The 6,449-nt window shown below is 35.3% G+C and overlaps 1 long non-coding RNA gene across 7 annotated transcripts; it reads left to right on the forward strand.

The window, feature by feature from the left end:
* The first annotated feature begins 482 nt into the window (after positions 1-482).
* LOC130462489 (uncharacterized) lies at positions 483-5,128 on the forward strand. 7 transcript variants are annotated; one of them, XR_008922789.1, is made up of 7 exons: positions 483-676; positions 1,054-1,107; positions 1,723-1,888; positions 2,316-2,437; positions 2,522-2,660; positions 2,769-2,919; positions 4,402-5,128. It is a non-coding gene; the product is annotated as an uncharacterized lncRNA (long non-coding RNA). The 7 variants fall into 7 exon arrangements; XR_008922791.1 differs by having other exon boundaries at positions 2,839-3,556; XR_008922792.1 differs by having other exon boundaries at positions 2,839-3,147.
* The last annotated feature ends 1,321 nt before the right edge of the window (positions 5,129-6,449 follow it).

Genomic DNA, 6,449 nt, shown 5'->3' on the forward strand with positions numbered 1-6,449 from the left:
GAGTTTATGACTAAAATTGCTCCCACTTAAACCAATAAATTCATATGCTTTACTAATTTTAAACATAAAAACTAGTCTAACCGGAAACATACAAATTTAATTAAAATTTAAAGCTCATATAAATTTATAATTGAATCCATTTTGTTTAATTTATTTTTCAGTTGAATTAAATGAATTTAAATTAATTCAAGGTTTAATTTTAGTAAAATAATTAGTATAAATAAAATTTATAATAATTATAATATTCAAAATTAAAATCCGAGAAAACAATTTAAATTATTACACTACTACAAAATGCATGTTTTTTCGACGCTTAGGGCTCGACGCATGAGGTACAGCGTTAGGCGAATATTATATTATCCGCTCTTCCTCGACGTCGTTCGCTGTCTACTTAAATTCTAGATAGTTTTCAGCGTCGAAATGTCACCTGCTTTGCACGTGGCCTCACTAAGCAGGGTCAGTGTTCACATTTTTGGAAAAAAACCCGCCCCACAACTCTTTCTCTCTCTCTTAAGTCTTAACCCTCTTCTGCTCTCCTCTCCTCTCATCTCAACCCTAACTCCTACCACTCTCTCCCTTCTCATCAAGAAATTTTGAGATCTACTCCCACTCTCGAAGATTATCGCTCAATTTTAAGAAATACGACAAATTGAAAACGAAATTCAAAGACTTTGAGGTATTCATTGGCCTCCATTGTTCTGAATTTGTTGGATATTTAGGTTTTTGCCTCTAGTTAGAACTTTTTGTTATGGTATGTGAATTGAACTACGCTGTTTACATTTGTTTCGTAATCGCCTATTTTATCTCTGTCTAGTTCTTTGTCAGATTAGTTCTCTGGACTTCATATTCGATTAATGTCGTGTTTTGTTTTGGGTACATTTTAGGTTTTCTACACTTTTCATATCTTTTTGGTCATTATGTTTTACTGATATGAATTTATCTAATTTGTATTTTAGGTTTAGATTGTTGTTTGATTGAATTTAGGGAAATTTATGACTAGTAATTTGATTTGTGTTGATTAATTTGTCTAAGAGGTTATTTTGATTTCTATAGGATCGGCAGACGCGACCACCGCTGCAAAGTTGTTCGTGTGAATTGAGATCCAAGGTATTTTGTTTCTCCCTCTTCTCATGTTAGGTTTAGTGGTTGTTTCGATTATTATCGAGTTTAAATTCTTGTCTTTCATTGTTTTCTAGCAATTTCAAGCTATGTACTCTACAAATTGTGATTTTCTAGTTGTATTGATACCATGGAATATACTGCAGTTCTACCATTTTTGGAATTATGGAAATGTCTATTAGTTTGGTTAATTTTACGTAGGCTTTCAATCTAATCTGGTTCTAGAAAGTATAACTTGATATTGTGAACTTCTTGAGTTGCAAATCAGGGTTATTGTTCTTTAATAGTGAGTAAACTAGAGATTGTTGTTTAATTATGAAAATATATCTTATACAGTTATACCATACCAGTTTAGACTATAGAGATATCTACAGGAGTATCTCGATCATTAACCTCCCCGTGTTTCTCAGAAGAGGAGATTGTTTCCTTGTCAACTAGGTCGAGTGTATTGCAATTTGTAGTTGTTCCTTGAAGAAATTGCCTTGAGATATATGAAGTGCATATATATATATATATATATATATATATATATATATATATATATCAGGTAAAGATAAATCAAGTGCAAACGACTAATGGAGCATAAATTTTCATTTTTCTTAGGTACTTCAACTCTGTTGATGCTCATGAAAGTGAGAAACTTGGTGAAGATCCTAAACGTATCCCGAACAGCCTTATGCCCTTACATACAACATGTTGTTGTCGGCAGACCGCCTGAGCTCAATGTATAAGCATTGACTATCCTACAAGGGATATACAGGGTTATGTAGTATGTTATATATTGTTTCCAAATACTGCTCTCACTGTTAAATCTTTTGATGTGTTATGCCAATTAAAATATAGTTCGCTTGTAATTAAAATAGCTTGTCTTGGTGAATTAACTAAAGGAAATACAGTCCTAGTTTTTTTGTGATATAGAATTAGATCACTTTGTAGTTGTAGTTTGGGTAAAATATTAAATCAATTTCTTGGAGTCTATTTATTGAGCGAGGATTTAACTCGATCTAATTTAGAAACGATAATGCAAACATGTAATCACCTGCTTGAAAAGTAAACTCAACTTCAAATTGTTCTATCAGGTCCTAAATGCTAATTAGGTTAATTTGGGAATTTATATTTTGTTGGGGTTGTAACTACACACTGGGTATATTTAATTGTTAAAGTGTGTTTGATCTGTGTTTTTGTTTATGATATAGGTTGAAAGAAATGATCTTTGATCATTTGCATGCAAGACCTTTCCAGTACACTCCTCTAGGGAGAACCATTGTTGGACCTCTTGAGAATGTCAAGACTATCATTAAAACTCATCTCTATAATGGTATACTCTTACTAACTGATGTTTATAGAGATATAATTTTTGTTCCGTTGTTGCTGATACTTTAGAGGGTGCTGGAAATTTTAGGTCATTGCCGCCTCTGGAATTGTTAAACACGCGGATGTTGTAGCGCTTGTAGAAACTTTTTTTTACAAAGTTTTCAACAGATCCAACCACCGTTGCTCAATTAGTTGTCCAGGAACCAACCTCATTCACTGGTTCGGAGGTGCGTGTATATTTCTTCAGTACTATATTTAGTTGTTTGAAGTAGTATTTGACTTTCTCCTTAACATAGTTTTTATGTATGCATATCTGTGTTTTTATATAAAATCAGGTTAGAATGATTGATGATGATATTGAGTTGGCTCACTTTACTGTTCCCTTTAATGGAACATCATACACAGATTCGATGATTTCGCCTTGATGGGTATGCAGCCAATGTTGAGCTTTCGGACCAAAAAGGCTGGTGGTGGAAAACATACGGGGTGAGTGTTATAGTCCATTGACCTCTTTGTTATCCTGATTAAGATGTACTACAAGTGGGTTTCTCAATCTGATACTCTAATGTAATTGTTGGTCCTTGTGAGGAGAAATTTACTAATCCTCTTTCATTATCCTGAATTTTTCTCTATCTAAGTTCCCTTCTGATTGAACTGCCATATCTTAGACCTGGAAGTTGGATATTTGGTGGAGTAACATGTTATAATATCAAGGTTAGTTCAATAGAGAATTTTAATATGAATGATTATTCCATTAGCAATAATAGCTTGTGAATTCCCTAGCAGATTATTTCACTTAGCCTGCTTCTCCCATAACTTTCACTTTCTGGTGTTTTTTCTATATATTTATGGTCAAATACTAAGATATTTATTGTTTAAGGTCACACATATTTTATATATGTTGATATTACTTTTATGCTTTGCTTTAGTTCAGATGTGGTGTGGCTTTCTCATTTAGGTGTATGTTCCATGTACTTTGTTTCTTTGTAGCTTTGTGTTCAGTAAAAAGCGAAACTTGACTTAGGTTTTTTGTTATGGACGTATCAGGTTCTGGCTGAGCAACTCTATTGTTGGGCACTTAGGCTCATTTTTCTAGATGATTTAAGCTTCTACTTCGAACATGGTTTGACAAGCTCCTTTTCAAGATATGATTGATTGGTTGTCTTAATTGGCATACTTGTGAACAAATTAAATTTGAAGGCAATTTAACGAGTTTCTGTGCATGGACAAAGGGTCACATGTTATTTACAAAATCATGCCTTGATTATGTTGTATAATTTTACTCGCGAAATATAAGGGCATATTTCTAGATAGTTTGAAATACATGGTAGATGGAGAATGTTTAGATGTTGCTGGTTTATTTTCTCAAATTCTAGGTAAAGTTCATACAGGACATTGTTTGAAAGGGTTTGTATTGGTGCTTGAGAGAAAAAGTGTCTGTGAGAGGATGGTGTTGTCAGGTTGTGGCATGGGTGCAAATATGCAATGATGCACAGATCATTGCTGGAATAGTCTGTGTTACTGCTCTATTATTTGTAACTTGGGTGATGTTCAATTTTTTTTCCTTGGCTAGGCAAGACGCAATACACTATAAGGTCTTTCTGCAATAGAGCTTGATTAATTATAACAGAACAAACCAAAAAGGGAAGTATAGCTATAGACTAGGCAATCAGGTCTAGAGAGTGCCTAGGGGTCTTGTTGCTATGCTAATTACTGCTTATGTTTAATATTCTTGAAATTATTTGTTAGCTGTTTGGTTATAAATTTCATTCAAAGAACTGGAATTGAAATTGTTCGCACTTTCATATGTTTAATTTTTCTACTGATTAGGTCCTTAGATTTCATGATTGTTAACAGAGATTCAAGCTTCTTAGTAAGCAGTGGCTAAAGTGCTAAGGTTTCCTCTCACTTAATTTCCATGCCCGCTAATCTTGGTCAAATCGCATTTTGTATTTTGTTCTTCTCCAGATTGATGAAACTGTCAAGTCATTTCTTCATGGTCAAAGGAAATGCCTCGTGCAGCTACGAAGATGACCAAGTGGTTCAACACCAACAGTTATGGAGAATCTTATCAATTTTGACAATGCATACTACAAAATACTCCTTGAGATAGAATAAACGATGCACTCGCTTTAGCTACAACTGATATCGGAATTTCATTTGGACTGTCAGGTTTTGCACTCGCAATGGATACAGGACACTAATTCTAAAAGTCCAACGACCATCAGAAAGATACCAGAAGCCATTCAGATATATCCTAGAAAGCCTCTAGGACAATTGTCGAAAATGTAATCATATCATTCTCTACTAGTTCTAGAATTAGCCCTTGTTGGCTATGCTGTCATTTGCCAGATGATGCCTGCTAGTAATACTGGCATGCTGCTTCTCCGGGGAACTAAAGAATCCAAGAAGACAATTGTTATGAATAAGGCCTGTTGTGATAAAACTGTTAAGGAAGAAGTCAAGTGTCGTAGTTCAGTTAGCAAAAGAATGATGCAGTCGAGTATTACAGAAAAGTCGAAAGAAGGGTTTAGGCATTAGTTATTTTTGGATTGGTTTTAGGCTTTAGTTATTTTTGTATAGGATTTAAGCTTTAGTTAGTACGGAATAACTACTATTTGTATTTATGATGGTGTTGACAACATTTCTTATTTAGGGATGTTAAAGGTATAATGTTTAAGAAGTTTTATAAAAATTTTGCAAATTTTGCACGTGCAGTTGCTTTTATCTATTGTATATTACTACTAAATCTTTATTCAACATTAAAATGAAAAAGCTTATGATAATACATATTGCACAATATTTTTTTTAAATCCTACATAAGAATTGTGGACGCTTCCCGCAATATTCCTAAGATCGACGCTAGAACGCGTCACCAAAGCGGCTGGACAACAAAAAGCGTCGGCATTTTCGACGCCTACCAGCGTCTCAAAATTTGAAAGGGACACCAGAAAACCATCACTTCTCGACGCCCGATAGCAGTTGGAGACCACTTAATTTGTCGAGGTTTTCAACGCCTTAAAGCGTCGGTAAATTTCGACTAACATTTTGTCGTCGATTTCTGAAGGTGTCGAGGAGATATTTCTCGACGCCTTCTGATGTCGAAAATATGCCAAAACAGCGTCTCCAAACACCGGAAATTGTAGTAGTGTTAAATTTAAAATTAATTAAAATTATTTCCGAACTGAAATTCTTAAATTAATATCAAAACGTATCAATCGTCTCAAGACGAGGCACTTGGGCTTGCGCCCAAACCCCATCGAGCTACGAGGCCGCATCGCCCCGACGACTAATCGTATGGCATACGCGAGCAGGCCACACGCAATGCAGCAAGCCCAGGCCACGCTACGCGCAGCCCGCTCACTTCGACACGTCTGGGTGCTTCGCTAGGCGCTGCAGCGCGCGCTGTGGCGCAGCATGCTCGCTGCCCACACGCGACTGCTCGCCTGGCTTTGCGCCAATGCCATCACCCTTGCCCCTTCGCCCACGCTGCACACGGCACTCGACACAAGGGCAGCGTACTGCCTTGTGCTCTTGCTCCATGGCCCTTGCTCGCTGCATTGTACCGCATGGGCGACGAGCTCCCTTGCTCGTCGTCGCATGCCCGCACTATACAACACCCCTTAAGGGTAACACATAGCGTTAATTGCTTTGTGCGTGCAAGATTTATGGGCGTGCTTTATAAAAATTTAAAATTTTTAATTTAAAATTAATGACAAATTAATAAATCATATTAATTTCATAATTTTAGGGCGAAAAATCGAAAATTTATTAATCAATTAATTTCCGATTAACATGGATTCAAATCTAGGTCATAAAAATTTTAAAATTAACATAAATTAACAATTTTTATGGTGGATTTTAATCATGGTTACCTAATTAAATTATTAATTAATTATGAAAAACAAATCAATTCTAAATTATTCGAATTTCAACAAATCTCATAATTACAAATTAGGTTGTATAATTAACAAGGCTAGGCACTCAAACTTGTTAAACATATACTGTAGGTCAAT

The sequence above is a fragment of the Spinacia oleracea genome, chromosome 6 (genome assembly GCF_020520425.1).
Source record: "Spinacia oleracea cultivar Varoflay chromosome 6, BTI_SOV_V1, whole genome shotgun sequence".
In the NCBI taxonomy this organism is placed as follows: domain Eukaryota; kingdom Viridiplantae; phylum Streptophyta; class Magnoliopsida; order Caryophyllales; family Amaranthaceae; genus Spinacia; species Spinacia oleracea.